At 44.2% G+C, this 16,244-nt stretch overlaps 1 pseudogene; it reads left to right on the top strand.

Annotated features, from left to right (window-relative positions):
• Positions 1–16,244, top strand: part of LOC129832008 (serine/threonine-protein kinase Nek8-like) — a 49,340-nt pseudogene that overhangs the window by 23,902 nt on the left and 9,194 nt on the right.

Genomic DNA, 16,244 nt, shown 5'->3' with positions numbered 1-16,244 from the left:
ATTTCGAATTAGGAGGTCCATTAGTTTGAGGGGTTTACATTTTCTTTCGTAGTAAACCCAAAACAGTGTACTATACGTAGCTAGCTACAATTGTAAATTCTAAGATGATCAAACTCATTTTTGGCTAGTCACAAATTCCGATAGTGCTTGCTAACAAACAAATTAACAAGCTAGTTAGCACAATGCAACATAGTAACTATCAAGCGACGAGATAAACCAATTAATTAGTCTTCTACAGTCAGTGGCACTTACTTGGTTAAATGGGCAGGAGTTCAAGCAGCAAATTGCGGATATGCCAGATGTGATTTGTGTGCAGGAAACATGGCTCAAACCGACTGTTGCGTTTATCATACAGGGTGTTGCGGGATGTGCCGCCTTTATAAAGCAAGGATTTCCTTACAGGATGCTAGGCAAAGGTATTGAACAGGACTATGTGGGGGAGGAGGGGTGGTAGTGAACTGCTATAATCATTGACAGATATTGGACCTGGAAGGGCTCCTGAGTGGCACAGCGGTCTAAGGCACTGCATCTCAGTGCAAGAGGCGTAACTACAGTCCCTGATTCGAATCCAGGCTGAATCACATCCGGCCATGATTGGGAGTCGTATAGGCCCAGCCTCGTCCGTGTTTGGCCGGGGTAAGCCATCATTGTAAATAAGAATTGGACTTGCCTAGTTCAATTTAAATTTAAAAAACGTGCTGGGTGGAGGGCCAGGATAGAAGTAAGGTAATGTGGTGCCCACAACATGCTCATAGTCAGAAAGGTACAGGAAGCAATTGATTAAGTAGAGTTGTGGTGATTTCATGTTCTCAAGAGAACTCAGACAGTGTTGTTTACCAGGAGGAAGGTGAGGTATGCTTGAGGTTATATGGGAGAAACTTGGAGAGGGTGGGGGCCTTCAGGTTCTTTGTGGTATATTTTGACACTAGACTGTTCTGGGCAGAACACATTGAGAGAGTGGTGTAAGAAGGTGCTAAATGTGATGTGATGTCTGACGGGAAAGGAGTGGGGGGCTGGGCGTTCCTCATTGAAGACCATGTATGCTGCATTGATCTGATCTGTAATAGACTATGGCAGTATAGCATATGGTTCTGCAGCCCAGACCTCATTGGAAAGGCTAGATGTCATACAGGGGCAAGGACTCAGAATATGTAGTGGGGTGTTTCAGACCTCCCCAGTGGCTGTACTACAGGTGGAGATGGAGGATATGCCATTGCTGATTAGGAGACATCAGCTGGCAATTAATTATTGGGTCAATCTACAGTGACATGGGGTGTCTCATCCTGCAAAAAGGATTTTACAGACATGCTGGGAACATGAGCGAGGACAGAACACAAGCTTTGGGTGGGTGGGTAATACTCAGGCGAGGGGACTGTATGGAAAGGAGTTTAGTTCAGCAGTAGATATTCCCACCTCCAGTAGTTGATCAAGAAGTGTTGTAAAGACTACAGAAAGATATGGAGGGTGTTGATCCATCTGATTTGTTTAATAGACACCTGGATACTGTGTATCAGGATTTTGTGGCCATTTACAAAAATGGTTCAAAAGATCTAAGGACAGGATGTACTGGGTCAGCATTCGTAGTGCAGGAATGTGAGGTGGCAGTCAGGAAACGTATTACAGATAATCTGGCTGTATATATGTGAGGATGTTATTCATTGACTACAGCTCAGCGTTCAACACCATAGTGCCCTCAAAGCTCATCAATAAGCTAAGGACCCTGAGACTGAACACCTCCCTCTGCAACTGGATCCTGGATTTCCTGATGGGCTGCCCCCAGGTGGTAAGGGTAGGTAACAACACATCCGCCACGCTGATCCTCAACACAGGGGCCCCTCGGGTGCATGCTCAGTCCCCTCCTGTACTTACTGTTCACTCATGACTGCACGGCCAGGCACGACTCCAACACCATCATTAAGTTTGCAGACAACACACCAGTGGTAGGCTTGATCACCAACAACGACGAGACAGCCTATAGGGAGGAGGTCAGAGACCTGGCCGTGTGATGCCAGGATAACAACCTCTCACTCAACGTGATCAAGACAAAGGAGATGATTGTGGACTACAGGAAAAAGACGACCGAGCATGCCCCCATTCTCATTGACGGGGCTGTAGTGGAGCAGGTTGAGAGTTTCAAGTTCCTTGGTGTCCACATCTCCAACAAACTAACATTGTCCAAGCACACCAAGAGAGTTGTGAAGAGGGCAGGACAAAACCTATTCCCACTCAGGAGAATGAAAAGATTTGTCATGGGTCCTCAGATCCTCAAAAGTTTCTACAGCTGCACCATCGAGAGCATCCTGACTGGTTGCATCACTGCCTGGTATGGCAACTGCTCGGCCTCCTCCGCAAGGTAATACAGAGGGTAGTGCGTACGGCCCAGTACACTACTGGGGGCAAGCTTACTGCCATCCAGGACCTCTATACCAGGCGGTGTTAGAGGAAGGCCCTAAAAATTGTTAAAGACTCCAGCCACCCTAGTCATAGACTGTTCTCTCTCCTACCGCACGGCAAGCGGTACCGGAGCTACAAGTCTAGGTCCAAGAGGCTTTTAAACAACTTCTACCCCCAAGCCATAAGACTCCTGAACATCTAGTCAAATGGCCACCCAGACTATTTGCATTGCCCCCACCCCCCTTTACACCGCTGCTACTCTCTGTTGTTATCATCTATGCATAGTCACTTTAATAACTCTACCTACATGTACATATTACCTCAACTAACCGGTGCCCCCGCACATTGACTCTGTACCGATACCCCCCTGTATATAGTCTCGCTATTGTTATTTTACTGCTGCTCTTTAATTACTTGTTACTTTTATTTCTTATTTGTATTTTTTTTTAACTGCATTGTTGGTTAGGGGGCAATCCTCAGACACTCTAGATGGCAACCAAACGTGTTTCATCATTCTACATTATGTATTGGCAACACAACACGGCAATTAGCCCATGAAGGTCAGCCATCATTACGCACCAATGAGACGAGCGGTGTTCACTTGATTGACAGTGTCTTGGTCCAATGAGCACCTATCGTTTTGAAACATAGCTAGCTAGATAACCAATGAGCTGGGCTTTCCAGCAGTATGTGAACGCCCTTTGTACGACAAACAACCATCATGCTAGAGCTGTGCGCAACAGTGTACATTCTGAGGTGAAAGCAAACAGGAAGCATGGTAGTTTACGTTACACAGCAGTTCCTTCTCTTCTACAAACTTTTCTCAAAACTGATTAAGTAAAACATGGCTACTAAGACTGGAAAAGCTAAATCGAAGTCCAAGTATACAAATTTAGATGAGATTATTGCAGATATTCACCGGGAGAGTGACCCATGAATAAATAGATGAGGACTGAGTGAACACAGTTTTGATTCCAGCGGGGAAGAACTGTTTTTGGAAGGAAAATATACACTTTTAGATTAATAAGTAAAATATGTTTTTGCTTCTCATGCTAATGCAGTTGTTTAAATGGTTGCATATTCATTTGAGATATTTTTCTTTGATATATATATATATAGTGGGGCAAAAAAGTATTTAGTCAGCCACCAATTGTACAAGTTCTCCCACTTCAAAAGATGAGAGAAGCCTGTAATTTTCATCATAGGTCCACTTCAACTATGACAGACAAAATGAGAAGAAAAAAAATCCAGAAAATCACATTGTAGGATATTTAATTTATTTATTTGCAAATTATGGTGGAAAATAAGTATTTGGTCAATAACAAAAGTTTATCTCAATACTTTTATATACCCTTTGTTGGCAATGACAGAGGTCAAACGTTTTCTGTAAGTCTTCACAAGGTTTTCACACACTGTGCTGGTATTTTGGCCCATTCCTCCATGCAGATCTCCTCTAGAGCAGTGATGTTTTGGGGCTGTTGCTGGGCAACACAGACTTTCAACTCAACTTCCAACTCCCAAAGATTTTCTATGGGATTGAGATCTGGAGACTGGCTAGGCCACTCCAGGACCTTGAAATGCTTCTTACGAAGCCACTCCTTCGTTGCCCGGGCGGTGTGTTTGGGATCATTGTCATGCTGAAAGACCCAGCCACGTTTCATCTTCAATGCCCCTGCTGATGGAAGGAGGTTTTCACTCAAAATCTCACGATACATGGCCCCATTCATTCGTTCCTTTACACGGATCAGTCGTCCTGGTCCCTTTGCAGAAAAACAGCCCCAAAGCATGATGTTTCCACCCCCATGCTTCACAGTAGGTATGGTGTTCTCTGGGTGCAACTCAGCATTCTTTGTCCTCCAAACACGACGAGTTGAGTTTTTACCAAAAAGTTCTATTTTGGTTTCATCTGACCATATGACATTCTCCCAATCTTCTTCTGGATCATCCAAATGCTCTCTAGCAAACTTCAGACGGGCCTGGATATGTACTGGCTTAAGCAGGGGGACACGTCTGGCACTGCAGGATTTGAGTCCCTGGCGGCGTAGTGTGTTACTGATGGTAGGCTTTGTTACTTTGGTCCCAGCTCTCTGCAGGTCATTCACTAGGTCCCCCCGTGTGGTTCTGGGATTTTTGCTCACCGTTCTTGTGATCATTTTGACCCCAGGGGGTGAGATCTTGCGTGGAGCCCCAGATTGAGGGAGATTCAGTGGTCTTGTATGTCTTCCATTTCCTAATAATTGCTCCCACAGTTGATTTCTTCAAACCAAGCTGCTTACCTATTGCAGATTCAGTCTTCCCAGCCTGGTGCAGGTCTACAATTTTGTTTCTGGTGTCCTTTGACAGCTCTTTGGTTTCTGGTGTCCTTTGACAGCTCTTTGGTCTTGGCCATAGTGGAGTTTGGAGTGTGACTGTTTGAGGTTGTGGACAGGTGTCTTTTATACTGATAACAAGGTCAAACAGGTGCCGTAATACAGGTAACGAGTGGAGGACAGAGGAGCCTCTTAAAGAAGAAGTTACAGGTCTGTGAGAGCCAGAAATCTTGCTTGTTTGTAGGTGACCAAATTCTTATTTTCCACCATAATTTGCAAATAAATTCTTAAAAAATCCTACAATGTGATTTTCTGGATTTTTGTCCCTCATTTTGTCTGTCATAGTTGAAGTGAACCTATGATGAAAATTACAGGCCTCTCTCATCTTTTTAAGTGGGAGAACTTGCACAATTTGTGGCTGACTAAATACTTTTTTGCCCCACTGTATATGCCTGAGGCATACAATGTATTAGCATAGCCTATGTGTATGTTATGTTGGCTATGACATGCTGTGTATGTGGTTTTTGAGTGTCTTAATGCCTATTGGTCCACATATTTCATTATAGTGATTGTGTTCCCCATACTTGGGCTCCCGAGTGTCCTGCAGCGGTCTAAGGCACTGCATCTCAGTGCTAGAGGTGTCACTACTGCTGTATCACAACCAGCTGTGATTTGGAGTCCCATAGGGCAGTGCACAATTGGCCCAGCGTCGTTAGGGTTTGGCTGGGCTAGGCCGTCATTGTAAATTTGTTCTTAACTGAATTTGTTCTTAAAACAAAAAAAATGCAGGTCTTAGTAATAAGGTGCCTTTTCAAGTGTGAGCAGCCGTGTAACCTGATGCTTGAGTTTCCTGCTTCAGCACACTCCCTTTGTCATCAGCCTTCACACAGTGAGAACTGCAGTATTGCTCAGGGCAGATCTCACACTGATAGTATCACCGAAACCTACCGGTGCAGTCTGTCTGTCGGCACATTTCCATACAGGATTTAGTCTGTTATCGTTACTCATTGTGTACTTTTCTATTATTTCTCCATTTTCTTTCTCTCTGCAGTTTTGGGAAGGGGCTGTAAGTAAGCATTTCACTGTCAGTCACTGTTGTTTACGAAGAATGTGATGAATAACATTTTATTACAATTTTTTATTTAATCCCAGTGTTTTATGTTTAAAGTTAATGTCACATGCACATGTAGAGTGAAATGCCTTTCTTGCATGCTATTTTACAGCAATGCAGTAATCAATAAGAGTAGTGCTATGAAGTAAAGTAGAACATAAACATACAAGAAATAGAATTAATAACACAAGAAACCCAAAATGCTCACACTTTTCCTTTTCCATCTACGGAGGCCAGCACTCGTGTCTCACTGGGCCATGGCTCCGGCAGACCTGCTCTGACTTGAAGCCAAAGCCAGGCCACTGGTACTTTTCAGCTTTCATTTATTTAACAGGGGCTCCTGAGTGGTGCAGCGTTCTAAGGCACTGCATCTCAGTTCTAGAGGTGTCATTACAGACCCTGGTTTGATTCTAGGCTGTATCACAACTGGCTGTGATTGGGAGTCCCATAGGGCGGTGCACAATTGGCCCAGCTTCGTCCAAGTTAGGGTTTGGCCGGGGTAGGCCGTCACTGAACATCCAAGATGGTGTAGCAGTCAGACGTCTTTGTGCAGTCTTGTCCCGTCCTATGTATAATAGTTTTCTTCATATATATTTCGTATATATTAAATTTATAATATACAAATATTAAAAATCTCAACATACTCTCCTGCAACCCGCCTCACCCAATGTGGTATGGATCTGATATTTTTTATACTTTAGAACCGGAACCCCCATCAGCAGCTAGCCAGCTAACTAGCTACTAGCTAGTAGTCAGTTAGTCACTACTAGTGGTCATCACCGTTAACTAGGACATCAGCCAGCCTCAGCCCGGTCAATTCCTGCCAGTCTGCACAGCGTGATATCAACCCAGAGCATATTGAACTGCTTTTTCTCTACCTCATCTCCGGATTCCTACCGCAAGCTTTGAACCTTTACACCAGATCATCGCAGCTAGCTAGCTGCTATCCGAGTGGCTACTCCTGGCTAACATCTCTGTCCCGAAGCAAGCACGAGTTAGCCTGGAGCTAGCCTCGAGCTAGGCCCATCTCCCGGCTAGCCGAAAATATCCATCAGACAATTCCTGGGTTTCAATACCTCTTTTATCAATTGGCCTGGACCCTTTGCTGCCGACACGGAGCCCTGCCGATCCATCACGACTGGTCTGCCGACGTAGCTGTTCGAGGGGGTTTCAACAGGCTCTCCCGTTGTGATGTCCCCCTGAGGCCCATCCGTTAGCCTGCTAGCCCCGGCCTGCTAGCTGTCTGAATCACCATGTCTCCAGCTCGCCTAGCTACTCACTGGACCCTATGATCACTCGGCTACACATGCCTCTCCCTAATGTCAATATGCCTTGTCTGTTGCTGTTTTGGTTAGTGATTGTCTTATTTCACTGTAGAGCCTCCAGCCCTGCTCAAAATTCCTTAGCTAGCCCTTTTGTTCCACCCCTCACTCATGCGGTGACCCTGGCGTAAATGGTGCCTCTAGAGACAAAACCTCTCTCATAGTCACTCAATGCCTAGGTTTACCTCCACTGTACTCACATCCTACCATACCCTTGTCTGTATATTATGCCTTGAATCTATTCTTCCACGCCCAGAAATCTGGGCAATTTTACTCTCTGTTCCGAATACACTAGACAACCAGTTCTTATAGTCTTTAGCCGTACCCTTATCCTACTCCTCCTCTGTTCCTCTGATGATGTAGAGGTTAACCCAGGCCCTGCAGCCCCCAGCATTACTCCCATTCCCCAGGTGCTCTCATTTGTTGACTTCTGTAACCGTAAAAGCCTTGGTTTCATGCATGTTAACATTAGAAGCCTCCTCCCTAAGGTTGTTTTATTCACTGCTTTAGCACACTCCGCCAACCCGGATGTCCTAGCAGTGTCTGAATCCTGGCTTAGGAAGGCCACCAAAAATCCTGAAATTTCCATCCCTAACTATAAAATTTCCCGACAAGATAGAACTGCCAAAGGGGGCGGAGTTGCAATCTACTGCAGAGATAGTATGACAGAACTCTGCAGGCTGTCCAGGTCTGTGCCCAAACAATTTGAGCTTCTACTTTTAAAAATCAACCTTTCCAGAAACAAGTCTCTCACTGTTGCCTCTTGCTATAGACCCCCCTCAGCCCCCAGCTGTGCCCTGGACACCATATGTGAATTGATCGCCCCCCATCTATATTCAGAGTTCGTACTGTTAGGTGACCTAAACTGGGACACGCTTAACATCCCCGGCCATCCTCCAATCTAAGCTAGATGCCCTCAATCTCACACAAATTATCAAGGAACCTACCAGGTACAACCCTAAGTCTGTAATCATGGGCACCCTCTTAGATATCATCCTGACCAACTTGCCCTCTAAATACACCTCTGCTGTCCAACCAGGATCTCAGTGATCACTGGCTCATTGCTTGCGTAACGTAGTGGGTCCACGGTCAAACGACCACCCCTCATCACTGTCAAACGCTCCCTAAAACACTTCAGTGAGCAGGCCTTTCTAATCGACCTGGCCCGGGTATCCTAGAAGGATATTGACCTCATCCCGTCAGTAGAGGATGCCTGGTTGCTCTTCAAAAGTGCTTTCCTCACCATCTTAAATAAGCATGCCCCATTTTTAAAATGTAGAACTAAGAACAGATATAGCCCTTGGTTCACCCCAGACTTGACTGCCATTGACGAACACAAAAACATCCAGTGGCCTTCTACATTAGCATCGAAAAGCCCCCGTGATATGCAACTTTTCAGGGAAGTCAGGAACCGATATACTCAGTCAGTCAGGAAAGCTAAGGCTAGCTTTTTCAAACAGAAATGTATTTCCTGTAGTACTAATTCCAAAAAGTTTTGGGACACTAAAGTCCATGGAGAATAAGAGCACCACCTCCCAGCTGCCCACTGCACGTAGGATAGGAAACACTGTCACCACCGATAAATCTATGATAATCGAGAATTTCAATGAGCATTTTTCTACGGCTGGCCATGCTTTACACCTGGCTACCCCTACCCCGGCCAACACCTCAGCACCCTCTGCAGCAACTTTCCCAAGCCCCCCCCCCCACCCCCCACCCCCGCGCTTCTCCTTCACCGAAATCCAGACAGTTGACGTTCTGAAAGAGCTGTAAAGCCTGAATCCCTACAAATCAGCTGGGCTAGACAATCTAGACCCTCTTTCTAAAAGGATCTGCCGAAATTGTCGCAACCCCTATTACTAGCCTACTCAACCTCTCTTTCGTATCGTCTGAGATCCCCGAAGATTGGAAAGCTTCTGCAGTCATCCCCCTCTTCAAAGGGGGAGACACTCTAGACCCAAACTGCTATAGACCTATATCCATCCTGCCCTGCCTTTCTAAAATCTTCAAAAGCCAAGTTAACAAACAGATCACCGACAATTTCGAATCCCACCGTACCTTCTCCACTATGCAATCTGTTTTCCGAGCTGGTCATGAGTGCACCTCAGCCACGCTCAAGGTCCTAAACGATATCATAACCGCCATCGATAAAAGACAGTACTGTGCAGCCGTCTTCATCGACCTGGCCAAGGCTTTCGACTCTGTCAATCACCACATTCTTATTGGCAGACTCAATAGCCTTTGCTTCTCAAATGAAGGGTTCACCAACTACTTCTCAGATAGAGTTCAGTGTGTCAAATCAGAGAGCCTGTTGTCCGGACCTCTGGCAGTCTCTATGTGGGTGCCATAGGGTTCAATTCTCGGGCTGACTCTTTTCTCTGTATATATCAATGATGTTGCTGTCACGTTCCTGACCTGTTTTCCGTTTTGTATGTGTTTAGTTGGTCAGGGCGTGAGTTGGGGTGGGTATTCTATGTTGTGTGTCTAGTTCGTCTGTTTCTGTGTTCAGCCTAATATGGTTCTCAATCAGAGACAGCTGTCTATCGTTGTCCCTGATTGAGAATCATATATAGGTGGCTTGTTTTGTGTTGGGGATTGTGGGTGGTTGTTTCCTGTCTCTGTGTTTGTGTTCTGCACCAGATAGGACTGTCTCGGCTTTCACGTTTGTTATTTTGTTATTTGTTAATGTTCATCGTTTATTGTTTAATTAAACATGTTGAACACTAACTGCGCTGCATTTTGGTCCTCTCCTTCATCCCAGGAAGAAAGCCGTTACAGTTGCTCTTGCTGCTGGTGATTCTCTGATCCACCTCTACGCAGACGACACCATTCTGTATACATCTGGCCCTTCTTTGGACACTGTGTTAACAAACCTCCAAACGAGCTTCAACGCCCTACAACACTCCTTCTGTGGCCTCCAACTGCTTTTAAAGTAAAACCAAGTGCATGGTCTTCAACCGATTGCTGCCCGCACCCTCCCGCCCGACTAGCATCACTACTCTGGACGGCTCTGACTTAGAATATGTGGACAACTACAAATACCTAGGTGTCTGGTTAGACTAAACTCTCCTTCCAGACTCACATCAAGCATCTCCAATACAAAATTAAATCTAGAATTGGCTTTCTATTTCGCAAAAAAGCCTCCTTCACTCATGCTGCCAAACATACCCTCGTAAAACTGACTATCCTACTGATCCTTGACATCGGTGATGTCATTTACAAAATAGCCTCCAACACTCTACTCAACAAATTGGATGCAGTCTATCACAGTGCCATCCGTTTTGTCACCAAAGCCCCATATACTACCCACCACTGACCTGTATACTCTCGTTGGCTGGCCCTCACTACATATTCGCCGCCAAACCCACTGGCTCCAGGTCGTCTATAAGTCTTTGCTAGGTAAAGCCCCGCCTTATCTCAGGTCACTGGTCACCATAGCAACACCCACCTGTAGAACGCGCTCCAGCAGGTATATTTCACTGGTCATCCCCAAAGCCAACACTTACTTTGGCAGCCTTTCCTTCCAGTTCTCTGCTGCCAATGACTGTAATGAATTGCAAAAATCACTGAAGCTGGAGACTTATATCTCCCTCTCTAACTTTAAGCATCAGCTGTCAGAGCAGCTTACCAACGGCTGTGTACAGGTACAGCGAATCTGTAAATAGCACTCCCAACTACCTCATCCCCATATTATTTCTTGCCCTTTTGCACCCCAGTATCTCTACTTGCACATCATCATCTGCACATCTATCACTCCAGTGTTCATACTAAATTGTAATTATTTCGCCTCCATGGCCTATTTATTTACTTACCTCCCTAATCTTCTACATTTACACACACTGTACATAGATTTTTCTATTGTGTTACTGACTGTACGTTTGTTTATGTGTAACTGTGTTGTTGTTTTTGTCACACTGCTTTGCTTTATCTTGGCCAGGTCGCAGTTGTAAATGAGAACTTGTTCTCAACTGGCCTACCGGGTTAAATAAAGGTGAAATAAATACAAATAAAAACATTGTAAATAAGAATTTGTTCTTAACTGACTTGCCTAGTTAAATAAGGGTAAAATAAAAACTTTAACACCTCACAAAGCAGCTGTTTTGCTTATGCATAGGTTTTTGATTCTGCTCTGTACAAGTCAGCTCTAGGTATGGAAACACAATTTCCCTAGTATAACATCAGGTTGTATACACTAGTGTTACAGTCGAAAGGCAGCATGTCTGTCCATCACCCATGATAGGTCTATCACCCTCCTCCAGGGCTAGTTCTGTCATAGGATGTGACATAACACCTATTTTGCATACCATCTTATGAATCTGAATTCTTAAAAGAAGCAGATAGGTTACCTTTGTTGAAACTCGCAAAGAAAAGGACCAAATTCATGTTGGTGCTTTTCCATGTAGACTTACCCCCACACTAGTGGGTCAACAGTGTTTTATGTTAATGTCATCTATAGTGTAAATGTGTTTCCATCAGGAGTGTGAAACTAAAGACTTGGCGAGCAGAATCAACAACCTCTGCACCACAAAGAATGTTGCTTTGTGAGGTGTTTAATTTCAGTTAACCATTGTTCTGTAAATACCAGCTGAAAAGTACCAGTGGCCTGACTTTGGGCCCAAGTCAGAGCGTGCCCGCATAGATGGAAACAGAAAAGTCTGAGCCCTTTGGGTAAAAAAAACACTGGGGTAAATCCTCAGTGGAAATGCGCTGTGATTGGCTTTCTTGTAGAGGCTAATGGAAGAAATACCTCTTTGTGTCTGTCCAAAGTAGGTGTTCCAATCCCAATATCATGTGGTGCGGCTGAATGGATTCTTAGTGCCTGGTTCAGTGCTCATTTGGGCTGTATTGATTCTAGGGTGTGTCCCAAATGGCACCCTGTTCCCTATACAGTGCACTAACCCATAGGGTTCTGGTCAAAATTAGTGCAATATTATAGAGAAATGCGTGTCATTTGGGACGCAACCCTAATGTCACAGAGAAAAAGTACAATGGAGATTTTGAACAGCAAATCAAGTGAAAAATCGAAGGGTTCATTTATTTCTGAGGGTCGTTAGTGCATTTTAATAGACAAACACAAATAAACCTGTTTCAGTGGAGGATGGGGAAGATTCATCTGAATGCACAGCTGGGGGAAACTAGATTACACACTGCCAGATTTACCACGGAAAACCTGTGTAGTCTGTGCCTAATATAGTGTGTGCATATTTCTCTTTATTTGATGTACAGAAAGAAGGCCTGTATTAAAATCAATGAAGAAATGTAAATGATAGCATTAAAATCAATGAATGCCACATAAAAGGTATTCAGTGAACGTCAATTGATTTCCCAAATGGAGTTCCAATGAACAAAGGGTTGTTATGTTTGTACTTTAAGTCACGGGTGAGCTGATGGAAACAAACGTGACACATATTTCTCTGCCTGTTAATGAATGATGGTTTCTTTTGTTGACAGACAGACAAAGAAAGGTGTTTAGGCTGTAACAATGTTGTTGACTGAAATCAACAGAAACCCATCACTCCATGAATACAGACATAAGAGCTAAACCAACTCAGTAGAGCCCTCACTTCACTGCTGTGAATAGAGTCATACCACCATGAACACAGCAGATAAGAACACTGCACCTCTATCATGTAGACAAAGATGTAGATAAAGTAGATAAACCACACATTGTCTGGGTCAGCAAGTCAACCTCATTATAGACCTGAACCACTAACGAGACAGGCACTGGCTGAGTTCTAAATGGCACCCTTTTCCCTACATACTGCACTACTTTTGGGCTCCCGAGTGGCACAGAGGTCTAAGGCACTGCATCTTAGTGCAAGAGGCTATCACTACAGTCCCTGGTTCAAATCCAGGCTGTATCACATCCGGCTGTGATTGGGAGTCCCATAGTGCGGCGCACAATTGGCCCAGCGTCGTCCAGGTTTGGCCGGGTTAGGCCGTCATTGTATATAAGAGTTTGTTCTTAATTGACTTGCCTAGTTAAATAAAGGTTCAATTAAACAAATGTAAATTGACCAGAGATATGGCCCCTGGTCAGAGGTAGTACACTATGTAGGGAAGATGTACCATTTGAGATGTAACCACCCTCTAGTTTCCACATCTAGTAAACAATCTGCAGTGGAAAGTAGATGTTAGGTAATAACATATTTTGGATGTGATTCTGACTTCCACCCATTGATTCCTGGCACTTTTATGAGGTGTCTCTCATCTCTTGAGATCTCATAAATGTGATCATCTCTACAGATTGATTTACAACCAGTCAAGCAGTTTCAGTTGTTCTTATCTTCCCCCTCGGGTACGTACTACGTGATTTAACGTCTGTAGTTTCGGTGTGCACCCTACACTACACCTTCAGATAGTGCATTCCTGGACATTGACATCCATCCATCCAGTGACACACAAACACTCCCAGTGATAGCACACAACTCAAAACGAAATATGTCACCCAGCAGGTCAAATATGTCACCCAGCAGGTCCAGGTAGTGTGAGAGAGTCCACATTTGAGTTCAGCAAGGTCAACAAACAGTGTAAACAGACACTGATTACAATGATTTTCACCAGTGCCAAAGTACAGTGATGTATTGTTTAGATCAGCATGTGGTGTTGGAAGATGTACCTGAGAATAAGCAGAACATTTGCTGCTTCAAATGAGGGCTGTGATGTGTAACCAGCGCATTACAGACCTGACAAGGCCTTGCCAGCTGCCTGCTTATCTCAGCCGAAGGGAAGGCGCTCCATAATTACATGCCGTCTAGACACTTATCTGCAGCCCTACCTAGGAGGGAGATAATATGGGAATTAACACTCACTCACTCACTCACTCACTCACTCACTCACTCACTCACTCACTCACTCACTCACTCACTCACTCACTCATTCACTCACTCACTCACTCACTCACTCACTCACTCACTCACTCACTCACTCACTCACTCACTCACTCACACACGCACAACAGTATTTATGATGACAATGTCTAATTTAGTAAAATTATATGAAAGAGCATTCAATAATAGCCTACAACAAAAAGCCTTTGTGTAACCACAAATAGCCCTAGACTCGGGCTCAAGGAAAACAGAAGAAGCTTGCTTTCAAACCTGCGTGCTTTTTGTCCCTAGTTGTTCCCTACAGGAGCAGAGGAAGTGTTGCCTGGAGACGACTTTGGATGTTTTTTACAGCCTTGTCTTTTTACAGAGATGGAGAAGTATGAGAAAATCAAAGTGGTCCGAATAGGAGCTTTTGGGTAATCCAAAAGAATTCACTTTGAACTTCCTGATGAAACTACACTGCTAAGGCACAGTGCTAAGGCACACTCTTATTCATACTTTGTGATTTTTAATTTCTCTTCCTGTCAAACTTAAATCACAGACAGCATGTACATTGGTTCAGTCGCGCGCATCTTTAATTAAATGTCCCGGGCTCATACAATTAGAATTATGCGCTCATTGTATTTCTATCGCTGCCCTAATCAATATTGTACAATACTAGTACACGACGAGTGCAAAGCTACTGTGTTGTCTTTTTAGTCATAACTAACTGTGATGTGTTATGTTATTTGCCCATTATATAAATTGTCAAATTCTAGTTCTAATGCCCACATGCATGAATGCATTTGTATGTATGACCCCATTAGCTGCTGCCAAAGCAGCAGCTACTCTTCCTGGGGTCCAGCACAATTAAGGCAGTTTATACAATTTTGAAAACATTACAATACATTCACAGATTTCACATTACATAGCAATTTTCAATAACATCTGCTAAACACATGTGACAAATACAATTTGATTTGATTTAGCATCAATATCAGTAGCAATAATGTACAAGAGCATACAAGCAAGTAGGCCCACTGTAAGGGGATAGCCTACACCAGAACACACTTTCCCAACTCTTCGCCACGCTACTCATTCTCCACCTTCCCATGTCATGTGTGACAGGATAGTGCACCTGTGTCGCCTGCGCAGTGACGGGGCCTTTGTGATCCTGAAGGAGATCCCAGTAGAGTAGATGTTCAGTGATGAACGCCTCAACGCCCAGAACGAGTGCCAGGTGCTAAAGCTGCTCAACCACCCCAACATCATAGAGTACTATGAGAACTTCCTGGAGGACAAGGCTCTGATGATCGCTATGTAATATGCACCAGGTACTGTCACATTAACCCCCCCCCCCCCTCCCACACACAATTGTTTGTTACATAACACGTAAGTTACATAGCTCACTGTTCTCATGAAAATCTGACACCTATGCTGTAACATAGGGTGTCATATGTTTTGCTTGTCAGATGTTCCCCATGAGGTCTTATTCAGTCTCATCAGATGTCAGTCCCTGTTATAGAGCTTCAGGAGATATGATATAGGGCACTGCATTATGTTATAAAACTCGGTGGCCTGAGAGCATGATCTATTCTACTGTAACTATTATTTTCCTGGTTTCTTACTGTAGGTGGAGCCCTAGCCGACTACATTCAGAAGCACTGTAACTCCTTGCTGGATGAGGACACCATCCTGTACTTCTTAGTCCAGAGCTTGCTGGCCCTGTACCATGTGCACAACAAGTCCACCCTACAATGCAAGCTGAAGACCCAGAACAATCTGCTTGACAAGCATCAAGTGATTGTCAAAATAGGCGACTTTGGAATCACCAAAATCCTTGTCAGCAAGAGCAAAGCCTACACTGTGAGTGGACATGATCTAGCATTGGTCACCTGACTACATAGTAACAGCAAAATGCGTACGCTGATGATAAGCATAGTCATAGGCAGCACTGGCAGTAGAGTTTATCTACTTTGCGGAGCTGTGTGATGGAAAGCCCTATAATCAGAAGAGTGATATCTGGGCCCTGGGCTGTGTTCTATATGAGCTAGCCAGCCTCGAGAGCTTTTGAGGCTGCTGTACACATTTCTTTCAAATTCACTTCGTACATTGTCATTCCAATTTCAGAAACTGTCCTTGCACAGGATCCAAAAGATTCAAAAATAGCATTGAAGTGAATCATATCTCACATTAGTCTTTGAAGCACGTATCTTTCCAACTCTATGTAAAATGTATTTAATTTGTGGGATGATGCGTAAAGATTACTGTTCCAAAAGTAAACCCATAAAGAAATCAA

Source organism: Salvelinus fontinalis, chromosome 33 (assembly GCF_029448725.1).
Source record: "Salvelinus fontinalis isolate EN_2023a chromosome 33, ASM2944872v1, whole genome shotgun sequence".
In the NCBI taxonomy this organism is placed as follows: domain Eukaryota; kingdom Metazoa; phylum Chordata; class Actinopteri; order Salmoniformes; family Salmonidae; genus Salvelinus; species Salvelinus fontinalis.
The sequence above is the reverse complement of the archived record's forward strand: the minus strand, read 5'-3'. Positions and strand labels throughout refer to the sequence as shown.